The sequence below is a fragment of the Pan troglodytes genome, chromosome 4 (genome assembly GCF_028858775.2).
Source record: "Pan troglodytes isolate AG18354 chromosome 4, NHGRI_mPanTro3-v2.0_pri, whole genome shotgun sequence".
NCBI classification, from domain to species: domain Eukaryota; kingdom Metazoa; phylum Chordata; class Mammalia; order Primates; family Hominidae; genus Pan; species Pan troglodytes.
This window is the reverse complement of record NC_072402.2, coordinates 80,826,268-80,851,027: the sequence shown is the minus strand read 5'-3', so window position 1 is coordinate 80,851,027 and position 24,760 is coordinate 80,826,268. Positions and strand designations below refer to the sequence as shown.

General features: G+C 45.5%; 1 protein-coding gene across 10 annotated transcripts in view; it reads left to right on the top strand.

Moving 5' to 3' along the window:
• PDZD2 (PDZ domain containing 2) overlaps positions 1–24,760 on the top strand; it is a 472,210-nt gene that overhangs the window by 288,150 nt on the left and 159,300 nt on the right. The window contains exon 1 of one of the 10 annotated variants that reach the window (XM_016953486.4): positions 5,556–8,809. The exons of the other annotated variants lie outside the window; for them this stretch is intronic. The gene's annotated coding sequence lies outside the window, so the exon portion shown is untranslated. Of the gene's footprint in view, positions 1–5,555; positions 8,810–24,760 lie in introns of those variants that run through there. 10 annotated transcript variants of the gene reach the window in all.

The following is a 24,760-nucleotide window of genomic DNA, read 5'->3' as shown; positions in this document are numbered from 1 at the left end:
CTAATTTTTGTATTTTTTAGTAGAGACGGGGTTTCACCATGTTGGCCAGGCTGGTCTTAAACCCCTGAGCTCAGGTGGTCCACCTGCCTCAGCCTCCCAAAGTGCTGGGATTACAAGCATGATCCACCGCACCTGGCCTCCTGCTACTTTGTAGTTAGACTCTCCTTGCCCAAAGTGACTGGCCCTTTTTTCCATCTAGCTCCAGAAGATCTATGCTTATCTTTTTCAATGGACCTAATAGTCATTAATGGACCTTGATTCTGAAAACTAGCCAGAGGTGACCCATGGGCCTAAGAGATGTGTGTCCTTGTCTAGGACCCAAGTCACTGGGCCACACCGACGTGCACTTGCTCTCCAGCTATACCCCCATTTCACAGGGTGACTCATTGCCTTCCTCCATCTTCACCAAGATGGCTCCTTCTTGAAGAAAACCAGGCCATTTCAGTATGCCTACCCTCACTGAGAATATGTAAGGAGGAAAGAACAGGTCTCTGCCTGAGGGATGGGGACTGAGTTAGGATGAGCTGGGACTTCTCTGCACACAAATGGAAGTTTAAACTGAGATGGCCTTCTGCTGAAGGAGAGTGCAGATCAGACAGCCAAGGAGAGTGCTTGAGTATTTCACAAAGTCTTCAAAGCGCTGCTTCCCTAAATATTAAAATATTTCACTATAAAAAGATGGGGTGGGAACCATTTGATAAAGTAAGATTTGGTCACACCAGTTAAAGGAATAGCTAGTAAACACTTCTGCTGACCTCAGGTGATCCACCTGCCTTGGCCTCTCAAGGTGCTGGTAAACACTTCTCAAACCCATTTGACCACAGAGTTAAGGAGCATTCTTTGATAGAGCATCTCCTTCTTTCATAGAGCATTTCCCAAAATATAGAATGTATTTTTGGAAAAACTAGATTAAGGTCATTAGAAAAATTACAAAGAATTTTTTTTTTTTTTTTTTTTGAGTCAGAGTCTTGCTCTGTCATCCAGGCTGGAGTGCAATGGCTCGATCTTGGCTCACTGCAACCTCCGCCTCCCAGGTTCAAGGGGTTCTCCTGCCTCAGCCTCCTGAGTAGCTGGGATTACAGGCATGTGCCACCACACCTGGCTAATTTTTGTATTTTTAGTAGAGATGGGGTTTCACCGTGTTGGCCAAGCTGGTCTTGAACTCCTGACCCCAGATGATCCACCCACCTCTACTTCCCAAAGTGTTGGGATTACAGGCCTGAGCCACCATGCCGGGCCAAGAAAAGAACCCCTGAAAAGAAAATTCAGAAGCACAGGAAAACTGTATTAAGGATCTGAGTTGAGAGTTTTGCCCTATTTTTCCATTTACTTATGAGAACTTAGGAGTATGCTGGACTCTGAAAGGAAATGTAAGAGGGTATGTTAAGGATCTAAGTTGAGAGTTTTGCCCTATTTTTCCATTTACTTACTAGAACTTAGGAGTATGCTGGGCTCTGAAAGGAGATTTAAGAGGGAACTTTTCAATAAATATTGATCCATACTTGCAATGAAATAAGTACCAGAAACAAACTGTCCCCCACCCTTGCTTGGGAGCCTCGTAGAAGCTGTGACCCATCCACCTGCTGCATGGCTGTGCTCAGCGTCGTGGAGTTTTGAATCTGAATGCTTTAGAAAGGGCATGTTGGCTCCAGACTCAGCGTCTGCTGTTGATTTTGTCTAACCTGCTTCTCTGATTCACTTAATTTTCTGCACCCTGTCAGCATTTATGCTTGCAGCCCATAGAATGAAAGCAATCACGGTAATAATAAATGCAGTATAACCTTCTAAGAACCTGTGTCACGGTGTGTGCTACAGATCATTCTTTGTGGGAGGACTGTCTTGCATACCATCAAATGTTTAGCTGCATCTCTGGCCTCTGCCACTAGATGCCAGCAGCAATGCCCCACCCATCCTAGTTGTGACAGTTTAAAATATCTGCGGACAGTGCTAAATGTCTCCTGTGGGGCAATATCTTCCCCAGTTGAGAACCACTGGCATATGTGAAAGCACAGATACATGAAAAAGAGCAGTGGAAGGCCAGGAGCAGTGGCTCACGCCTGTAATCCCAGCACTTTGGGAGGCCGAGGCGGGTGGATCACCTGAGGTTGGGAGTTTGAAACCAGCCTGGCCAACATAGTGAAACCCCGTCTCTACAGAAAATACAAAAAAATTAGCCGGGTGTGGTGCTGGACATGTGTAATCCCAGCTACTCGGGAGGCTGAAAAGAAAAGCAGCGGCTAGCATGACTATCTGTGGGTTTCATGATGTGGGCATTGATATAGTTTGCATGTTTGTCCCCTCCAAGTCTCCTGTTGAAATGGGATTTCCAACGTTAGGGGCTGGGGCCTGGTAGGAGGTGACTGGATCATGGGGGAGGATCCCCCATGAATGGCTGAGCACCAACCCCTTGGTGATAAGTGAGTTCTTACTTAGTTAATGCGAGATCAGGTTGTGCAAAGGTCTGGGACCTCTCCCCTCTAGCTCTTCTTGTGCCATGTGAAGTGCCTGCTTCCGCTCCCTTTTTGCCTTCTGCCATGAGTAAAAGCATTCTGAGGCCTCCCCAGAAGTCAGGCGGGTGCAGGTACCACGCTTCCTGTACCGCCTGCAGAACAGTGTACCAATTAAACCTCTTTTCTTTGTACATTACCCAGTCTCAGGTTTTTTTTTTTTTTTTTTTTGAGACGGACTCTCGCTCTGTCGCCCAGGCTGGAGTGCAGTGGCGTGATCTCCGTTCACTGCAAGCTCCGCCTCCCGGGTTCTTGCCATTCTCCTGCCTCAGTCTCCCAAGTAGCTGGGACTACACCACACCTGGCTAATATTTTTGTATTTTTAGTAGAGTTTCACGGTGTTAACAAGGATGGTCTCGATCTCCTGACCTCGTGATCCGCCCGCCTCGGCCTCCCAAAGTGCTGGGATTACAGGCGTGAGCCACCGTGTCTGGCCAGGTATTTCCCTATAGTGACACAAAAGCCTGAATAACACAGGAATAGATGAAGAATGGTCTCAAATACGCATCAAGGTGTTTAGGCGTTATCCTTTGGACAATGAGAAATTATTTGAGTGTTTCAAGCAGATGTTACGTATTTGCCACCGGATACCTCTGTGTGCAGGATATACTGGAGGGGTAGACAACTGAGGAGGTGAGAGCAGTCTAGAGTCAAGGCCCTAAGGTGTGACTCAAAACAGCAGAAGGGGACCTCAAACTTGGCATGCCCTAAAAAACCCACTATGCGACCAGACGCGGTGGCTCAGGCCTGTAATCCCAGTACTTTGGGAGGCCAAGGCTAGTGGATCACTTGAAGTCAGGAGTGAGAGAGACTGAAGAAGTGGAGTTGACAGGACCTACCAGCAAGGGTGGAGGGGAGAGAGGAGCCAAGGGCGACTCAGTTGTGCTTCAGTGACAGGGAATTGGCATGAGTTGGAAGAGGAGATACAGGAGGGGGAACCTGTCTGAGGGAGAGCATAATGGGATTGTTTATTTGAGGCAGGGTCTCACTCTTTTGCCCAGGCTGGGGTATAGTGGCACGATCTCAGCTCACTGCAACCTCTGCCTCCTGGGTTCAAGCAATTCTCCTGTCTCAGCCTCTTGAGTAGCTGGGATTACAGGCATGTACCACCACGCCTGGCTAATTTTTGTATTTTTAGTAGAGATGGGGTTTCACCATGTTGGCCAGGCTGGTTTCGAACACCTGACATCAAGTGATCCACCTGCCTCAGCCTCCTGAGTAGCTGGGATGACAGGCGTACACCACTACGCCTGGCTAATTTTTGTACTTTTAATAGAGACGGGGTTTCACCATGTTGGCCAGACTGGTTTCGAACTCCTGACATCAAGCGATCCACCTGCCTTGGCCTCCCAAAGTACTGGGATTACAGGTGTGAGGCACTGCACCTGGCCGCATAGTGGGTTTTTTAGGGCAGGCTGAGTTTGAGGTGGCTGCAGGACACCCAGCTGCAGCTGGGCAGGAGGTGAGGGTCTGAGCTCAGAAGAGAGATGGAGATTGAGGAGCTGGTGGCTCTTACTTGGTTGCTGTAGCTATGGAAGTAGATGGGATAATCCAGGTGACAGGAGGGAGGAACGAAGAAGCTGGTGCCCCTCCAAGGCCCACCCTGGCCTGGCAGGACGAATGAGACTGAAAAGAGGGGGCCAGAGAGCTGGAGGCAGCTCTGTCCACTAGAGGCTTATGGCTCATGGGACAGATTTGACAGCTAAGAAACAGATCTGTATACGATGAAGGCCCCAGAGCATGATGGTGTCAGTGTATGCTGCCGGCATTGTGTGAGTTGAGGGTGTGTGAACTCCAGGAGGGCTGGATGGGAGGGGAGAAGTGGGCCACAGCCACACGGAGCTTTCTCGGGTGTGATTCTGAACGCTCTCCATTAATGGCAGAAGTTGGAAGGGAGCTGCTTCCCCACATTTGCAGGCCAAGGTCCTCCCCGCTTGCACAATCGGCAGGGTGTTCCCCATCAGCGCTGACATTATCATCTCCCATCAAGGGGCAGGAAAACAAACCTTGTTTGCTTTCATAACTTTCTGTGTGTGATTTTTGACTGGGGGATGGGAAAAGGAGAGAAGGAAATGTTAGTGCTTCCTGTTGTTTTTAAGACCATTTATGAATTGCATTTTATGGTCTTTTCATTTTGTGACATCAAGCATATGAAGCATGATAGCCATAGAACTGGCCAATGAGAAAATGTAAAGAAAACCAAACCGGGTGCAGTGGCTCAGGCCTGTAATCCTTGTACTTTAGGAGGCCGAGGCAGGCAGATCACCTGAGGTCAGGAGTTCGAGACCAGCCTGGCCAACATGGTGAAACTCCGTCTCTACTAAAAATACAAAAATTAGCTAGGCGTGGTGGCATGTGCCTGTAATCCCAGCTACCCGGGAGGCTGAGGCAGGAGAATCGCTGGAACCCAGGAGGCGGAGGCTGCAGTGAGCCAAGATTGCACCACTGCACTCCAGCCTGGGCGACAGAGCAAGACTCTGCCTCAAAAAAAAAAAAAAGAAAGAAAGAAAGAAAGAAAATCCAGGCTCCATTGACTTCACACACTTAATATAAAAGTTCTCATTTTAATAAATTTAAATGTATAGTTTTGTGGCATTAAGTATATTCACACTGTTGTGTAACCATCACCACTATCCATCTCCAGAAGGCTTTTCCTCTTGCAAAACTGAAACTCTGGATCCATTAAGCAGTAACTTCCCATTCCTCCTCTCCCCAGCCCCTGGCAACCACCATTCTACTTTCTGTTTCTGTGAATTTTACTATTCTGAGTGCCTCATACAATTAAAATCATATAGGGTTTGTCCTTTTATAACTGGCTTATTTCACTTAGCATAGTGTCTTTTTTTTCTTTGTTTTTCTTTTTTTTAAGACAGAGTTTTGCTCTTGTTGCCCAGGCTGGAGTGCTATGGCGCAATCTTGGCTCACTGCAACCTCTGCCTCCAGGGTTCAAGCGATTCTCCTGCCTCATCCTCCCGAGTAGCTGGGATTACAGGTGTGTGCCACCACGCCTGGCCAATTTTTGTATTTTTAGTAGAGATGGGGTTTCACCATGTTGGCCAGGCTGGTCTCGAACTCCTGACCTCAAGTGATCCACCCACCTCGGTCTCCCAAAGTGCTAGGATTACAGGCATGAGCCACCGCGCCCGGCCAGCATAGTGTCTTTTCAAAACTCATCCAAGTAGTAGCATGTGTCAGAATTTCCTTCCTTTTTATGGCTGAATAGTATTCCATTGTACATATGTATCACATTTTCTGTATCCATTCATCCATCAGTGGATGCTTAGATGGCTTCCACCTTTTGGTTATTGAGTGAACAGTGCTGCTACAAATATCGAGGGTGTGAATATCCATTCGTGTGTCTGCTTTCCGTTCTTGGGTTTATACCTGGGGTGTCCCTTGGCTTTTGCTGTATGATTGACTCCTGCTGGGGATTTCTGGGATTGCCCTCTTTGTTACCTTTCTGTTTTAGCTTCTGGGAGAATCTTAGGTGTGTCCCTAGGCTGGGCTTTGTGACCAGCTGGACAGCCATTACTGAGCCCCTGCCTACAAAGATCCACACCTTGTCCACTTGGCACCATCTTAGAGTTTGAATCAGGAAGATTTACGTTGTAACCTCAGTACTTCCACTAATGTGCCCTGTGATGTTGGAAAGCTTCCTCATGTTCCTGTGGGCCTCTGTTTCCACACAAACGCAATGAGAAAGTAGAACTCAGTGATCTTCAGGGTCCCTCCCAGGTGATGGACAGTGAATGCACAGTGGTCTCCTAAGCCCAGTGACCAAGGAACCAAGGTGGACACGAAGAAGGCAGAGCCCCAGATGCCTGTCATGGATAATGCAATTCAGCTTCCCAGAAACTTGGGGCAGTTAGGTGGCTTGTGTACTTGCTGAATTCTGGTACATGCTACGTGGCTCGTTTTGTGAGTAAATGTAGCAGTAATTCCCCTTAAAGCAAAACTATATGTTATATATTATCCACCCTTCGTTGAGAGAATGGGACAAAGAGAGGCGGGATAACTGGTTTTACCATAGATTTTTGGCAGATGTCACCAACTAATACTGTCAAGAATATTTTATAGGCAAATTTTACCTCTTGTTAGGACTGCAGTTTGGTCACAGGCCAAGGCAATTTTAATCTTTTTCCCTCACTTCTTTTAAAAGAAAAAAAACTAAAGAGCAGACTTCCTTCTCCTTGGCTTGAACTGTGAGCAGGAGTCCACGCTTTCCTGAACTAGGAAGGTGAGTTCCAGGAAGTTACCCACACGATCAACTTTCAGGCCTCTTGAATGCACACAAAAAATGTGGACTTGCCTGGGGCTCCCTGCTGGTGTTTGGAGACTAGGAACTAATCCTCCCATTAGTTCTTTCTCTGCCGCACCAGGGAAACATCATATATACTAGTGACTTTCTGTCTTCTTCATCTCATCAGTAAAAGGCAGATCCTGTTTTTGTTTTCAAGAATGTGTTAGGGTATTGGGATGGCTAGAATCCATTTGGAGCACATGAGAAAATGTATAGCATTTTCTGTTTAGGAGACATTTGAACCATCTAATTAAAAAAAAAAAATAAAAAGACTGAAGTCCAGATACTAGACCACCAGTTTTTTAATACATGGAAAATTTAGAAGCAATTTCAAAAATGTGTCACTGTGACTGGAACTAGGTTATGTCAATACAAGGGTCCTAGGGGAAAAATTTATACTGGATAAAACTCTAAAATAAATGAATATACTACAAAACACCAAAAATCTGGCCAGCAGTGGTGGCTCACACCTGTAATCCCAGAACTCTGGGAGGCCGAGATGGGCAGATCACTTGAGACCAGGAGTTTGAGACCAGCTTGACCAACATGGTGAAATCCCATCTCTACTAAAAATACAAAAAATATCTGGGCATGGTGGCGGGCGCCTGTAATCCCAGCTACTCCAGGAGGTTGAGGCAGGAGAATCTCTTGAACCCGGAAGATGGAGGTTGCAGTGGGCCGAGATTACTCCACTGCACTCCCACCTGGGCAACAGAGCCAGACCCTGTCTCAAAAAAAGAAAAAAAAAGAAAGAAAATAGAATGGCTGCAAGAAGTAAACAGAGGGTGTTTGCTCCTATTTTGTTCCTTACAAGTATAGCTAACAAAGGACCTTGTGAGTATTGGAATAATAAAATGTCATTCCCATTTAAGTTGCACATGTACATTTTTATACCTACACCAAAGGTTTTTGGAATCTTTGTCTCTGGCTGTTGGATCATGAAAGACCCCTTTGGCTTCAGCTGTAAAACAAGGCAAATTTTACACATAATAGAAACCACTATATATGTGTGTTGGTTTAGGGAAGCCTATTTTTTAACATTCTATTTCCTGATAAAACCTTAGAAAAATCATATTGTGTTTAAAAGTTGAGGATGTTCTCAGCAACTCAAGGGCTGACTGATAATTTCTGGTTTTGCGAGTACTTGTCTACAATGGAAGTTGGAAGCTTAGTCGGAGTAGAAAAGTTGTAAATTTGGTGTCATCAAGACAAATGGCTTTTATTTCCCAACAGACTTCTTTATAAAATAATTTAACCCCTTGATTTTTGTTTGCATTTGGATGCAATTTAAAAAAAAATCTGGCCCTTTAATAAGTGCAAGACAGATTAAATGTATTGTGAAATATCAGGTCACTGAGTGGAAAGTTTCTTCACTGATCATCCTAGCTTCACATTTTTAGTTATGTGAAGTACACATTTTGATAATATTTTGGTTTTCTCCTGCCTGAAATCTTCAGTCCACCTCCCCGGCAGTCTGTAGAATGAAGCAGCTGTGGTCCAAGTGTGCGTGGCCAAGTGTGCGTCCTTTGGTGATGGAAGAGCTGATCTGCAGATACCTGCAGGAGGAAGCCATGCATGATGTCTGCTGGGATATGATTTCCCCCCATACTCCTGGAAAATTAGAACCGTTTATAGCAGCCTGGTTCCAATACACTGGCAGGGCAAGGATTGGCTCGTTCTCTTACAAACACAGCGTGGCTGGATGCACTCATAAATGAAAAATGATCTGAGTGCTGTGGGTGGGTGGGGCTCTGGAGCTCAGGAGGTGAAGCCGGGAGGAGAGAGAGAGAATCTGCTCCTCAGCTCCACAGAGCATGGGGAGCTGGCAGGAAGTTGGAGCACGCATGGCGCAGCTTGTATTTTTGTTGATAGTTAATAACCCAGGACTTTAAAGACCTGAATGGAGAAGGGAAGTGAAGCACAACCAACTTTGGAGTCTGTCCCATTCCAGAGGCTGCTGAAGCACAGCAGAGCACGCTCACCTGACCAGCTCATAAAGCAGGTAGGACGGGAGACCTGAGCGGTGAAGAGAATCACATTTTCTCTCTGAACACAACTTACAGGTCTTCCAAGGGTTTATTATTTTTTAATTATATGAGAGATGAGCAGGTAATAATAACATAAAAGACTCAGCTTGAATTGTGCTGATATCTGCCCAAGCAAGAGTTTTCTCAGTTACTAGTGTGATGACCAAATGACAGTTTTATTCTGAGAGTTGCTTTTAAAAAAAAAAAAGAAAAAAAGCATGCAGCATTGAAGCTTTTTTAATTTAAACTCATTTAAAAATTGGCAGATGATAAATGAACTGCAGACACTGTGTTTTAGAACAAATACTTTGAAGGGAGTCAACCAGAAACTGATTTTCAGGCTTGACTATGGCTCTATTTTCATATTTCAGAGCCAACGAGGTGCTCACTAATTTTTGCTGGCTTTTGTAAGAAAGGAGGTGGATGTATAACAGCTGTGAAATATCCAGAAATTGACTGGGATCCAGAGTGAAGCCCGAATGCACTAATGTTTTCTCCATTAAGGCAGGCTGCCTCTGCTCGGCTTCTAAGTCAAGGGATTGGAAAGCAGTGTGAAAGTGAAGTGTGAATCCTGAATATTTGTCATGGAGTGGGGGGAGTGCAGAGGGTTGGAAACTGTCACAGTGACGTTTCACACTCAGAAGTAGAAAATAAATGGGGAGGACCATGGGTGGCAGCCACATGCAAGGATAATTTTAAAACTGATTTTTGATTCCCATGATTGTAGCCGAGTCTCAGGGTGTTCCTTCCGTTGTCAAGGTTTGGGGCTTGTGATGAGAGAAGTAGAACAGAATAAAGATCATCTCCAGCCCCAGGTTCTGAATCATTTCTAGGCCTTGCTTCTCCTGGGCACTGGGATGATCTGACATGTTTTCCCTCACTAATGAAGTGGCCAGGGTGTTGGGGGATTGGGCTAACATGGAGGAGGTTGGATAGAAATGGTGCGTGTGGTCAGCCTGAGAAGAACGTCAGAGGTAGGTGGAGAATTTTGTTTCGGTAGAATAGCCCAGCCTGAATCCTGGAACTCTTTGCGTTGAGTTTTGGAGAATGCCCCGTAGCCACAGGGGTGTGTCTGAAAAGGCAAAATTGGGAGCTGCTTGGGTTACTGCTTACTGCCTGGCTGGCATCCTCATGCTGTGGTCATCCTCATGCCGTGGTGGCCACGTTTTGTGGCTTTGCATTTTAGTCCTGGAGGGCTGGGGGATGGCTGTGTTTAGTCAAGCAAGCCCACACATCATTGCTAGTCTCTCTTTCTGTGTGATTTCTCAGCATTACACAGCTAGCCTTCTATGGGAGGAGGAACAGCACCTCCTGTGGTCTTTTAGAAAACTTTTCCACCCCATGTTCCTACCATCGCCACCCCAACTCTTGTCCTTTCTTGCCTACTGTTCACCTGTTGTGTGTGTCCCCTTTGTCTCCCATCCTTCAGACCGATCTGTCCCAGGTGCTATCTGCAGTGACTTAGAAGCTGTGTTGGGGACAGGTTCCTTCCCAGGGTTCCTGCTGGAAGCGGTGTTCGGCAAGCTATGGCCCTTAGGCAAATCCAGACTGCCCTAGCCTGTTTTTGTATGGCCTGGGAGCTAAGAATGTGTTTTATGTTTTGAAGAGTTGAAGAAACAAAGAAGAATATAGGACGGAGATAGTGACCCACAAAGCCTATCTGATCTTTAGAAAAAAACATTTGCTGGTTTGCTGGTTGGTCTGTTGATTTCCGCCCCCGTTTAGAGACAGTTTCACCATGTTGGCCAGATTGGTGTCAAACTTTTGACCTCAAGTGATCTGCCCACCTTGGCCTCCCAAAGTGCTAGGATTACAGGCGTGAGCCACTGCTCCCAGCACCCCACCTTGACCTGTTGATTTTTTAATATCATTGGTGAATAATGTGATCAGTGGGTTGATGCAGCAAATTAAGCCCTCAGCAATTTGAATGGGCTCTTGTTTGGGAAACTGATTTTAGTTTCTTAGTCTGTATTGGTGCTATCGCCTCCAAATGGGTAGATTCAGGAGTTAGGAAGTTGAAGCTTTTCTGCAGGGTCCCAACAATAGTAAAGAAATATTAGATGAACTATGTGCCTGTGGTTGGATTTTCACCCTCTTTCCTGGTTTATGAACCTGCTGGAGAAGACACCTATGAGTCCAGCCATGTAATGACTGTGTGCCCTACTGGAAGAACCCAGTGGGGACCAAAACTCTGGTAATTCACACAAGTCATTCACTTCTTTCTCTCTTGCATACTGAATGCTGGCTAGACTTCCACAATCTGAGAGCATTTGGTGTTGCCACTTTGGAAAAAAAAAGATGTTTTTTGTAATTATAAAAAAAAGACAGCTGAATACCATGTTTTCTCATATTTAGAACAATGTTTCTTTATTGCCCTCTAAGAAAGCTTACTGTAGGCCCTCCAACCTTACCTCTGAACATGCAGTGCTCCTCTACCCAGCACAGTATTTCATTGTTATGTCATTTCTAATAAAGGAAGAGGAAAATCTGGTGACCTTGTTCATGTTTAACTTGTGTCGAAACTTCAGGCCTCGGTATGGAGCCATCTTGTGTAAGTAGCTTTTTGTCCATTGCAGAAACACAGGAAAGCATCTCACAGGAGATTGTTGTTTACTACCGGGACATTTCAACCATCTTTTCTCCTATATTTGGAAATTGGATGTTGTCAGTAGAGAAGAATGGGGGTGGGGCCCAGTTTGACAAAACAAGTGAGGAAGGATGAAACTATGAAAAGTATGGCGCCCCACAGGAGGTAGGGCCTGGAAAACAAGATGGCGCCTGTACGCTTGATGAGCCAGGTTGTCAGAGCTGGGAGGGGTGGGTCCTTTAATCTACCATGGGAGCTGGGCAGCACTTTCGTATTTAGAAAAGGGGTTGGCTCTGAATTTAGAGATTAAGCAACCTGCTGTTCCTGTATGCACTGGAATTTCAGACACAGTCAGAAACCTGATTTGCGTAACTGCTGAAACTCAACTGGAAACCAACCAGACTGAGGTCTGGACTCCCCAGGCCAAGGGGCAGTTAGGAATCAGCACGTGAGAAAATGTATTAGGCTTGCCCAAGAGGGAGTGGTGCTGTGTGGCCAGATGCAGTGAGGCGGGCTGTAGGGTGAAGGGTTGGCTTTGGGTTCCCAGAAGGCTCAGGCTGGAGGGTGAGTAACCTCTTCCTCTGCATGGGTAGGCAGTGTGTGTCAGAATTCTATAACTACCTGGTACCACACGGTAGCACGTGGGACCTTTTCGCTTCTGAGCCATGCAACCAAGCTGGCTTCTAAAGAGACAGAAACCACCAAAGTCTAATCACTTTGGCGTGCAAGCCATGAGCAGCCCTTAACAAGCCAACTCATCTATACAGTGTTGTGAGGGCTGAGTGTCCAGCCCAAAGCTGAAGCATCTGTCATCTCCCTTTGGCTATGGAAACAAGGCTGGAATCAGACATCTATTTATCATTTTTTTCCTCATGGTGAATAGAATCAAAGACCAAGCCAGACGTCTGCATATATGCACAAAGTGTATAAACCTAGAGGAGAGGAACAGCCAGACAAAATAGAAGTTATGATTCTGAATTCAAGAAAACTTGTGACCGTGTCTATAAAAGGGAATCAATAATTTCGTGGCTCAGTGGCCAGCAGGGGATTCCTTTCTGTGGCTTTGTGTTTACATACAAGCTGTGCCCCTCTTAAGAGCTTTTGTAGGTGATATAGTCTCTCACTTCCAAACATGAGTTCTTCACATTACCTGCGGTGGCACTGGGGGTGGAGCACAAGGTCCCTCATGCCATGGAGATCCCGACTGGAGCCCTGCCTTTCCTTGGTGACGGGGGAACAAGATAGCAACATTCTCCCTCCATGGACATGGCAACTGTTCCTTGCAGCAGGGCATACCCCTTTGTGACTTCTTCTGTTGTCTTTGCTGTCCCTTGTAGGCCCATCTGCCCAGATTGCCTTTGTTAAGCGCAGGGGTGCCTCACTGGATAGCCACACTGTGACTCCACAGATGGCCTCAGCAGGGCACATTGTCAGCCCTGCACCATGAGGTCCCTGTACCACGAGTCAGGCCATGACAGTTGTTGACTTGGGACTCTAGATCTGCCTTCCCTTTCTTTCAGGATCTCTTCCTGTAGAAGCAACCCAACTATATTTTACATGCAGCAGAGGAACTTGGTCCTTAAAGGGACCAAAAGTGACTCATTGGTAGAAGAGAAGGATCACCCTATAGTCTGTATTTTTGGTAATTTTGAGGTTTGGAGGTTGTCAGGTAGCCTAAAGCCTCATACACCCAGACCATCTCTTTGCCTTTCTCATTTCAACACTTCCCAAATTAGAAGATGGAAACCAAGTTGGAAATTGGCAGAGTAAGGTGAATCTGAGGAAGGCACGAAGTGGCCCTTGAGAATCCGTTTGGTAAAAAGTCTCTATTTCAGTGAGACACCTGAGACCGCAGGGGCAGAACATCAGTGCAGATGACTCCCAGTGAAGGGCAGATAAATGTTCTTGTGTTTATGTATTGTGTTTTTCCAAGGCTTGCCCTTTTAACAAAAACTTAAAATTCTTACAAACTCTCCTTCCCATCCCCATGCCCCCCCACCCAAAAAAAAAGTGGTTCTGCAGTGAACAATTTAGATTTCCACACAAATCATAACAAAAATAGAAGACCACAAGCCATGAGGTGAGTGGCAGGAGATCCAAGGGTAGCGGAGCTGGTCTTCATTTGAATGGCATGAATCCCAGAATTCATCATGGTGCTCTTTAATGGAATAGCAACCTTTTGCTCTTGCCTTTTGCACCAACATTTCTGCCCCTTTGGCAAAAGTGTTCATATTTTCTCTTGCTGGCCACTTCCACCAGCAAGAGGAGGATCTGCTTTCCAAGGAGCCCCATCTTTGACTTGCCAAATTCCACCTTCGCCATGAGTTTGCAACACTTTGACTTCAGTTCCCAGACGACTGCCCATGGGATAGAGGCTTGACTTTTGGCAGTAAGCTGCTGGCTTTGGAAAACATCACAGATATTTTATTGTAACAGATGCAAGACAGTTTTGGCAGGGGAGCAATAAAGACCTGGAGGGGAAACAGAAAATTACATCTAAGTGCTGCAGGAAAGAAGGTGGCAAAAATAAAGGATGCAGTTTGGATTTGTAAAGCTAAGTCCTTTGCACAATCTGTTTTACAGGCTAGAACTTGCTTGACTTCAGTTTATCCCTCAAGTGAGTCAAGGAATGTTAGAATGAAATGCTGAAGCTGTGAAATGTACGTACTTGGGGACAACTTGGTGTTTGAGGATGTTATTGGGGTCCCACTGGCCCATCCAAACTTTGTGTGATGAAAATCCTGCTGTTTTCATACTGCTGAGACATTAGATGCTCTTATGCCTGTGTCTAATTAGACATTTGTAATGAGTTTGTTAGGGTAATAGAAATTTAACTTCTCATCTTAAAAGTGAACGGATTCAGCCATTTCAGTAGAAGAAACATCAGTCTTCGCTATAGTCTCTGGTGGCTTCATTCATTACATTTGTTGCCACTGGGATTTCAAAATGGGGATAGAATCTGCTGTCAGTTTTAGTATGTGTTTTGTTTTTTAATTCTGTGGGTTCTTCATCTACTCCAGAAACAACCTCTGGGTCACTTTAAAAAACCTAAGCAGTCTTGAAGCCAGGATCTCAAACCTTGCAAGTTAGTCACTATTCTAGGCCACATCACAGTGAATGATATAGCACTGATTTTTAAAATCGTTTTTACTCTGTGATTTACTGTGATAGACTCTTGTTATCCACAGATTGACTCTGAAATCTGTGAGGTTTCCTCTGCTTTCAACCTATTTTCTTTTTTATGGCAGTATCTAACATGATTAGCCCTGGAACCAGGATAGGTGGAGAACTAGGTCAAGATGATAATGCAACGGACTAGTCTTAGAATGTTCAGACTGCAAGGTTTAGAGATGTATTTTTCGGGTGACCAAACCTAGATAAAGAGAAGCTAAGTGTGAGTGCTATCCTTTGTGTGCATATGGGCATGTGTGTGTGTGTGTGTCAGGGAGGGAGAGATGTAATTATTTCATGTCACTCACATGGACCTGGAGACATGGCTCTTTTTGAGCAAAACTTTTTTTTAAAGACACAAAGTTTCACTCTATTGCCCAAACTGGCATGCAGTGGTTCGATCCTAACTTGCTGTAACCTTGAACACCTGGGCTCAAGTAATCCTCCTGCCTCAGCTTCCCAATGTACTGAGATTATAGGCGTGAGCCACTGCACCCGGCCAAACAAAACTCTTTATGTAAGACTGCGTCTCAGTTTGTAGGTCTGCCTTCTCTTTTGTAAACATGTGGTCCAAACACACTCACATGGTTTGTTTTTGTTAGAGAAATGCCTCATGGTGTCGTGACTACTTTTCGGTGAGAGTTCAAACCAGTGTCAGATGAACTCCCCAAGGTTGATGTGCTCAGTTCCATTTTGCTTTCATGGCACTTGGGTTGATGTGAGGGGAAAATAGCCTACAGAACAGTCTAAGATGCTTCGGATGTGTAGTTTTGAAATTCAGAGACAAGGCCGGGCACGGTGACTCACGCCTGTAATCCCAGCACTTTGGGAGCCCAAGGCGGGTGGATCACCTGAGGTCAGTTCGAGACCAGCCTGGCCAACATGGTGAAATCCCGTCTCTACCAAAAATACGAAAATCAGCTGGGCGTGGTCGCATGTGCCTGTAATCCCAGCTACTCCTGAGGCTGAGGCAGGAGAATCTCTTGAACATGGGAGGCGGTGGTTGCAGTGAGTCGAGATTGTGCCACTGCACTCCAGCCTGGGCGACAGAGCAAGACTGTGTCTCCAAAAAAAAAAAATCAGAGACAAAATCGATTTTGGCTTTTCCTGAAAATGGATCTTATTTTGAGAACTACAGTTGACACGGCTGTGGGAAGTGTTGCTTATTCTTGGCAAGAAAACTACCCTGAAAAGGTGCTTATGATCCAGGAGACAGAAGCCTGCCCTAGGCACTCTGGCAGAGCTGGGGGAACCGTTCAGAACTCAGCATCAGTAGTTTGTAGTAAATCCACATTGGTATGGTAGGACCCACCCAGATGAAGAAGGCGCATCCTAAAAAGCGGGGTTATTGTAGTTACCCTGTGTAATGGTATTCAGAATGTAACATGGGAATGTACATTCGGAATGTAATATTTCTGCTTCAGAAATATTTAGAACCCAACCTAGAGGGTTTAATCCAAAGGACGTATTAAACACTTGCGTGCTTAGCTACGTAGAAGCCACAAGACACAAGCCGACGAGGCAAATGCAGTCGCTATCAGAGAAGGAAGTGATTTGACCAGCTTGTCCTCAAACTAAATCAGACAGAGAGACAGACAGATATAGGGCACAACACTCTCTTTATTCCTTTTGCCCAAGATCTTTAAACATCTGTCTATCTTAACCTGGATTCTATTAGTAGATTTCAGAGGGACTGTGAACCTAGAAGGGAAGAAAACTGAACTGTAGCTCAAATTTGGTATTTCCTTCAATAATGGATGTAGGCAACAAAGGACAGTAGTATTAGCAGTCCTTATGTCTTTGTCACCAGCACAAATGATATTCATTATTTGTAGCAGTTAAATCCCAATATCATCTACAGTCATTACTACTTGGAGAATAGGTCAGTTAGTCTGTTTAGCAACTATGTTGCTAGATCTTTGAATTCAGTGTAACAAGCACATGCAGGTTACTACATTACAAATCTTTAAATATTTAGGGTATTGTTTTTCCAGATAATTGGTTTTCTTTGTAATCCTATGCATTTTATACATTTAAAATATAATTTTTGAAACTTTACCAGGTAGCCAGAGAGTCTATGAGAGAAGGAAGAAAAGGAACCCTGTCTTAAGGGCTACCATTTGATATTTACTTAGATCTTCATTTACTGGGGAAAAAATAAGAGCCCAGGACAGTGTGGTATGTTCTAGCCTCTCCCCAGGTGACTGGGGGATCTTGATAAAATGCTGTAGGCCTGGAGTGGGGCCTGAGACCTCTGCTTTTCTAACAAATTCAAACAAATTCAGAATAGCCAGGCTATAGCCTACAGCAATTCAGATAAGAACCTCTGTTTTCCAAACTCACTTCCTATAATTTTGGTAAATCTTAGTTGTAGGTAGCTTAAGTATTCCAACATGTGGTTGTGGGAAGAGATGTTCCAGGAGAGGAAATGTGGGAAAATCCCAGAAGACAGACTTCGCCTGCTTCCAAGTGTGTACGTTGCCTCCTTTAGATCCCAGAGTAACTGCCCTGTTGGGGTGTTAATTAGGTGGAAGCTCAGGCTCTGGGAGAGGCTGCCAAGGTGGAGGGTGGGGTGGCAGCGTGTGCACGTGTGTCCCCAGGTGACTCTCTCATGGTGTGCATTCCCTGGGAAGCAGCTGCAGCTGCGCCTTGGAGGGGCCGCTTCCTGGCCTCATGGCCCGTGTGCACCAGGTGAGCTGTGAGCTGAGCCGTGCGCAGCAGCTGCTTGCCTGTAGCCAATTACCTCAGCCCTGCTGGGTGCAGAAGAGGGCAGATTACCATCTGATCCCATACATGTGTGCGGACCAGATGCTCTGCGCTCAGGAGGATTGTGTATATGGCTTTCTTCTTTCCAGAAGGGAGATTTATTAAGTGTGTCATTGGATGATGCAAGTTGTATATCTTTGTAAGATTTTCATGGATGTTTGCAAGTTAGAGAAAGGTCCTTTGGCAGAGTATCAGGGAGTAAAAATGTCCCTGTACTTCCGCAGCCCAAGCAGCTCCAGAACCCCGAGATCTGACTGACTATGCCCTAATGGTGTGCTTTTGGCCTTGGTCAAAGCACTTATGTCACAGGCCAACTGGTGGCTTCACAGGGTGGCACTTATAAACAGAAATCCAATTTTGTGTGTTTATCAGAGGTTGTCAGCGGCCTGGAAACTGACTCATGCTAATCAAATTCCCAGGAGACTGGCATTGAGCAGTCCAAAGCCAGGTTATTGATTCCTAGTGAAGGAGGGATTCTTCCACTGGCCAAAGATGTTATTGCCATCTCTTGTTTGTTTCTGCTATCTCGGTCCTATCTTCTGGGGAGAGAGGTGGTTGACTATGAGAACATCATGCGGAATATGTCTTAAGGAATGTTCTAGGATTCTAGATACAGCGTCTCCGTTTATGTAGAGGGCTGAACCACATCAAAATTCTGTCTTTGGGTTTGGCTTTACTAGATTCCCCTGAGAAACTCTCCCCAACCCTGTTTTTCCCCCTTGTTCTCTTCCCTATGGGAACCCCCTAGGGTGTCCTGCCGCAGCTTTCATAGTTTCAGACTCTACCTGCCTGAGACCACATCGTCTTCCCTGGCTTGGATCCAGGTGCTTCCTGGGTCTCCTCCCCCAGGAAGAGTCTTTAAGGAGATGGGCATTAGGATGGGGACAGGTGCACAGCCATTATAGGGTGATCCTTACTATTTCTGCTATTCCTACTCTTCCTTTTTTCCTCTTTCTATTTCTACTCTTGAGGTAAACTCTCTGTAGCCCCAAGAGTGTTCATCTTAGTCTTGAGGAAGCACAGGTGGCACCTCATGACTGGAAGAATTCTCCCTGGCAAACATGCTGTTTTATTTTCATTTGTTTTTGTTTCTCTTTTTGAGATGGAGTCTCCCTCTGTCACCCAGGCTGGAGTGCAGTGGCACGATCCAGGCGCACTGCAACCTCTGCCTCTCAGGTTCAAGGGATTCTCCTGCCTCAACCTCTTGAGTAGCTGGGACTACAGGCGTGCGCCACCACACCTGGTTAATTCTTGCATTTTTAGTAGAGATGGGGTTTCACCATGTTGGCCAGACTGGCCTTGAACTCCTGACCTCAAGTGCTCTGCCTGCCTCAGCCTCCCAAAGTTCTGGGATTATAGGCGTGAGTCACTGCGCCTGGCCAAACATGCTATTTTATACCAGTCTCTGCAGGAAGAGTCCCTATTAATTATCTGTGTTCTTGGTTCCCAAAATCTATTGTGTGAACCTGACTGCATCTCGTGAGGCATTTCAGGAAATACAGATTGTTGGGCCCTCCGGCGGGTCTGGGTGGGGTCTAGAGTCATATTTGTAAAACATTCCTTGGGAATAGAGGAATTCCTTGGATTGTGCTCCCCACCGCCATGTCAGAATGTTTTTATGGCACTGCTGTCCTACCACCAGTGAGTAATAGATGATTAGGAGGTCCCTTATTTATACTTGTTTGCTTAAATCTTTACCGAACAACTGTCATTTTACAAAGCAGTCCTTTTTTTCTTCAAAGAAAAGGCTCCATAGATTATTCTTTTTGTTTCGTTTTGTTTTTTGTTAAGAAATGGTATCGCTCTGTTGCCCAGGTTGGAGTGCACTGGTGCAATGATAGCTCACTGTAACCTTAAACTTCTGGGCTCAAGCAATCCTCCCACCTTATTTTCATTTGTTTCCCAAGTAGCTGCGAGTACAGATACACACCACCACTGGCTAGTTTTTAAAAATATTTTTTGTAGAGACATGGGTCTTAACGACATTGCCCAGGCTGGTTTTGAACTCCTGGCCTCAAGAGATCCTCTCACTTCTCCCTCCCAAAATGTTGGGATTACAAGCATGGGCCACCATGTCCGGCTAAGATGGTTCTTTTGATCAGTCAAATTTGGAAACCACCACTGTAGACCTGGTATCCCAGACTCAGAGCCCTGATTTTATGGATGAGGAAACTAAGGCCTCAAGAAAGAACGGGCTAACTGGTATCAAGGGTGCCAGGACTGACCCTTGGTTTAGAGGGACAATATACAAAGGTACATTGGATCTACAAAGACCAGAGTCTACAAAGACCAGGTTCTATGTGTACTCTCTGGTTGTTGATGAAATCCACTATTCTAAGCCCCGGGGGCCTTGTTTCTGGGCTGTCGCGTTAGAATGGCCATGATGAAATGCCCATGTATGCAGGGTACAGAAACAAATTTAACCTGAGCATCCTTTCTCAGTTCTAGACTAAAACTTGAGTGACGTCAACCATCCTGATGCTTCCACAGCTGACAGGCCCCTGGAATGCCCCAGGTGCCCTGCCTCTTCAGTAAACCATTTCATCCTTCAGTGCCTCAACTTCACCGTCTATAAAATAAAGATAAATCTATCTGTGCTACCTCTCTTACAAAGTTGATATGAAAATCAAATGAAACATAAGCCAGGTGTGGTGGCTCATTCCTGTAATCCCAGCAGTTTGGGAAGCTGAGGCAGTTGGATTGCTTGAGCCCATGAATTCAAGACCAGCTTAAAAATTTTTTTTAAATGCAAAAATTAGCTGGGCGTGGTGGCACAAGCCTCTGGTCCCAGCTACTCAGGAGGTTTAGGCTGGAAAATCGCTTAAACCTGGGAGGTGGAGGTTGCAGTGAGCCAAGTTGGCACCACTGCCTTCCAGCCTGGAGGATAGAGTGTGACCTGGTCTATGCATCTGTTGGTGGGGGGTGGTGGATGGGGACAGTGAGAGAGAGAGAGAAAGAGAGAGAGAAGTAGGGGAGGGAGAGAGAGGGAAGGAAGGCCAAGCGAACAATGTATGTGGAGGGCTTTGGGAAAGAAAGTGCCAAGCATTATATAAACTTTAAGGGTGGTCTCATTATCATCATCCCTATTATATATTATCTCCAGAGATTTTACATGTCTGCTGAGTGGCTCCAAACAGAATCAGTACAGGTGGAAGAAATACTTTATTATAACCCAGTGAAAGGCTACTTTTGGGAGGAGTCAGGATTTCCATAGAAGTACATCACTTCTGAATTTCCTGAAGTAGCTCTAATGGCCCATTAGTGAATCATTTCACACCCTCTGCCCTTTTTGTGGCAGCTTTCCAGCTATGCTCCAGAGTTCGGAGTTGTTTGGGCGAGCAAGCTGGGACATGTAAGTCAGAGGATGTTTTTTTGTCTGCTCAGGGGCGAGGGCTGTCTTTGATACCTCTGCTGCTGCCGTAGATGGTGCAGATGCTCCAAGATTTGTCATTTTGAGAATGGCAGGCTTTTCGACCTTGTTTTCCAGACTAGATTAAGAACCAGACAGATTTTAATATCTCTAAAGAGTTTCTGCAACTGTTCCAGCAAAGAGATATCCCTAGAACAGATAAAGCTTTCTTTTCCTCCCCTGGAAATGACAGAGCTTGAGAACAACAGAACTCAGTCTGTGGTATAATAATTAACCTTAATGATCTTAAGTACCAACGAGGTCTCCATAGAGTTGCTTAAAGAAAACATACAGATTTGCAGACATAAGGTATAAAAAGAGAAAAATAAAATACGAGAAATTCTAATAAAAGGAGTATGTGATTTAACGATATGATGTAAATGGCCTGTGCTTCCTGGAGGGTACTTCTGGCTCTGAGGTCATGTGATTCTGTAACAGTCCCAGCTTTGAATGGTTGGGTGGAGTAGGTGAGAGAACCACTTATATATATAAATTGTTTTAGGCTGGGTATGGTGGCTCATGCCTGTAATCCCAGCACTTTGGGAGGCCAAGGAGGGTGGATCACCTGAGGTCAGGAGTTCAAGACCAGCCTGGCCAACATGGTGAAACCCCATCTTTACTAAAAATACAAAAATTATCTGGGAGTAGTGGCAAGCGCCTGTAATCCCAGCTACTCGGAGGCTGAGGCAGGAGAATCGCTTGAACCCAGGAGGCGGAGGTTGCACTGAGCTGAGATCGAGCCACTGCCCTCCTGCCTGGGTGACAGAGTGAGACTCTGTCTCAAAAAAAAAAAAAAAAAATAGTGTTCCTGGCTGGCTTCTTCTCACCCCCACTCCCATCCCTAGATTTATTATTACAGAATCTTGGAAGCAGTAGAAGGAAGATAGAGAATCTCATTTTTTTTTTAAGTTCTTCACGTGCAACCAACGTTAGGAAGTATGCAACTTTCTAAGAACTTCATCCTCATGTGTGACCCAAGGACAATGTAAAATAGCACCTCAAACCCCAGTTCCCCAAATTCATGCAATTCTAACAACTGGAGTTTGAGATATGCAACAGAAAACAATTCTGGCTCATTTAAGCAGAGAAGAAATTTAGTGACAGAATTTTGGAAAGCTCACAGATACCAATGGAAGTGTGAAGGTCTGGGCTTAAGAGAATGGGGAAAAACCAAGGGGGACTAGGTGGCCAAGGGCGAGTCCAAGGTCATGGCACGGGAGCCATCTGCTTAGGACACTACCACCATTACTAGACTCCTGTACCAGTCTTCATCTGTCCCCATGTCTATGTCTTCATGTCCCTCCCTTATAATCCAGAATGCCAGGCAAGGTCTCCCAGGGGGCCAAATCTAGATCATATGCCTGTTACTCATGCCTGGGAGTGGGAAGAGAGAATAGACATCTCTTCTCTATCAGCTCTCTTATAACAGGCATTTCCCCCAACTCCAAAGGGTGATTAGATAGGTGCTGGATAGCCACAAAACTGTTCATCTTCCCCACCACGTGGGCAAAATGAGTTGGAGAGATGTGTCTCATCTTTATCTGCCATCTTTTCTTGGGTCCACATCTTTCTCTTTCCTGACCTTGCTTTCCTTCTGTGCCTGTCCCAGATGCTCACCCTCTCAGGCTTGGCACAGCTGATAGACCACCAAGCTCAGTGTAATTGGCTCACTGTTGGTCATTTCTCTTTGCTCTTCTCTTCTCTTCTCTTCCCTCTCCCCTCTCCCCTCTCCTCCCCTCCCCTCTCCTCTCCTCTCCTCTCGACAGAGTCTCGCTCTGTTGCCAGGCTGGAGTGCTGTGGCTGATCTCAGCTGACTGCAATGTCTGCCTCCCATATTCAAGCAATTCTCCTGCCTCAGCCTCCCTAGTAGCTGGGACTACAGGCATGCACCACCACACCCAGATGATTTTTGTGTTTTTAGTGGAGATGGGGTTTCACCATGTTGGCCAGGATGATCTTGATCTCTTGACCTTGTGATCCACCCGCCTCGGCCTCCCAAAGTGCTGGAATTACAGGCGTGAGCCACTGCGCCTGTCCAGTCATTTCTCTTCCTGTTAGTCCTTTCACTCAGCGCCCCCTCCACCAGCCAAGTCAGAAACCCCGACTGCACCATCCCTGGTGGCCTCCATGCCCCAGCAGCCATTCCATCAAGGGACAGCCCTAGGTGTTTAAAAGTTTTTGTTTCATGAAGCCAAATATCTTCTGCCCTTTAATCTTTTTCTCATTGGTACTAGTTCTGTTACCTGTGGCACCCTGAAGTGGTCTACCCCATTCTTCTTGTTCATATATTTTTTGTATGAAACCATCATATCCTATCCCATACCCCATCCTCCACCCAGATTGTCTTCTTCGGGGTTAAGCACCTTAGTCTCTTCAGCTGCTCATCGTAAGATAGCATTGCCATTTTTAGCTTTTTTTTTTTTTTTTTCCAAGACGGAATCTTGCTCTGTCGCTCAGGCTGGAGTGTGGTGGTGCGATCTCAGCTCACTGCAACCTCTGCCTCCCGGGTTCAAGCAATTATCCTGCCTCAGCCTCCCAAGTAGCTGGGATTACAGGCATGCGCTACCACACCGGCTAATTTTTTTTTTTTTTTTTTTTTTTTTTTAATTTTTAGTAGAGATGGCGTTTCAACAGTTGGCCAGGCTGGTCTCAAACTCCTGACCTTGTGATCCTCCCACCTTGGCCTCCCAAAGTGCTGGGATTACAGGCATGAGCCACCATGCCCGGCTGCCATTTTTAAATTTTAATGCCAGAACTGCATCAGATTCTCTATATGCAGTCTTATCCAGAAGAGGCTTATTACCTCCTCCAGTGATGTGGACAGTTGACTTCTCTTAATGCAGTCAAAGATTGCAGTGCCTTTGTAGTTGGCTCTGTCATGAACTTAAGCTTACCATCTATGAGACCCCATAGGTTGTGCCTGAAACCATGTAGACTTGTTCAGAATATCCTGTGGGATCAGATTCTGATCCACGAGCCTGGGCCCATGATCCTGGCACTAGCATTCTACGCTGTTAACTTGGTTTGCTTGAGAGAATCTCCCCATGGCCCTGTGGAAGGACTGAGAAGGTGAGTTGTAGATTGCTGGAAAAACGAAAAGCTCTAACCAATGAGGAAGGCTGGGTTTTATATACTTTATTTTCATTAAGTGGATCCTCATTCCTAAGCAAATAACTGACGTGCTCTTGTTGGATAGAAGATGGTATGGGAAGACAGGGTGAGGATTGGTTTGCATTTTGAGTTGAGTATTTTTTTATTATTATTAAGTCAGGTTTATTGAGATATAATTTGTTTACTCTTCAGCATGATAAATTTTCCCCAATTCCAGAAGAAATTAAATGGAGTTACATTCACAGTACAAAATTGAGATATTAGACTAAAGTAAGAAGCTAAAGGAAGACCTCTTTAGTTGTACCAGTCTGTAAATTGTGGCAAACACAAGTCTTGTGAATTACCACCACACTCAAGACAGAGAACCATTTCCTCACCCTTGAAAGTATCCCCCAGAGTCATCTTTTTCCTAATCTCCAGTCTCTGGCAACCATGATATATACTCTCTTCCTATTTTGCCTTTTTCAGGATGTCATGTAAATGGAATCTTAGTCTGCTTGGATGTCTATTAAAAAATACCTTAGACTGGGTTGTTGATAAACAACCGAAATTTATTGCTCACAGTTCTGGAGGCTGCAAAGTCCAAGATCAAGGCACCGGCAGATTCAGTGTCTGGTGTGGGTCCTGTTCCTCATAGATGGCACCTTCTTGCTGTACCTGCACATGGTGGAAGGGACAGATAAGCTCCCTCAGGCTTGTTCTTTCTTTTCTTTTTTGAGATCCAGTCTCACTCTGTCTCCCAAACTGGAGAGCAGTGGCGCCATCACAGCTCACTGCAGTCTCAACCTCCCGTGCTCAAGCGATCCTCCCACCCACAGCCTCCCTGGTAGCTGGGATTACACGTGTACAGCACCACACCCAGCTAATTTTTAAATTTTTTTA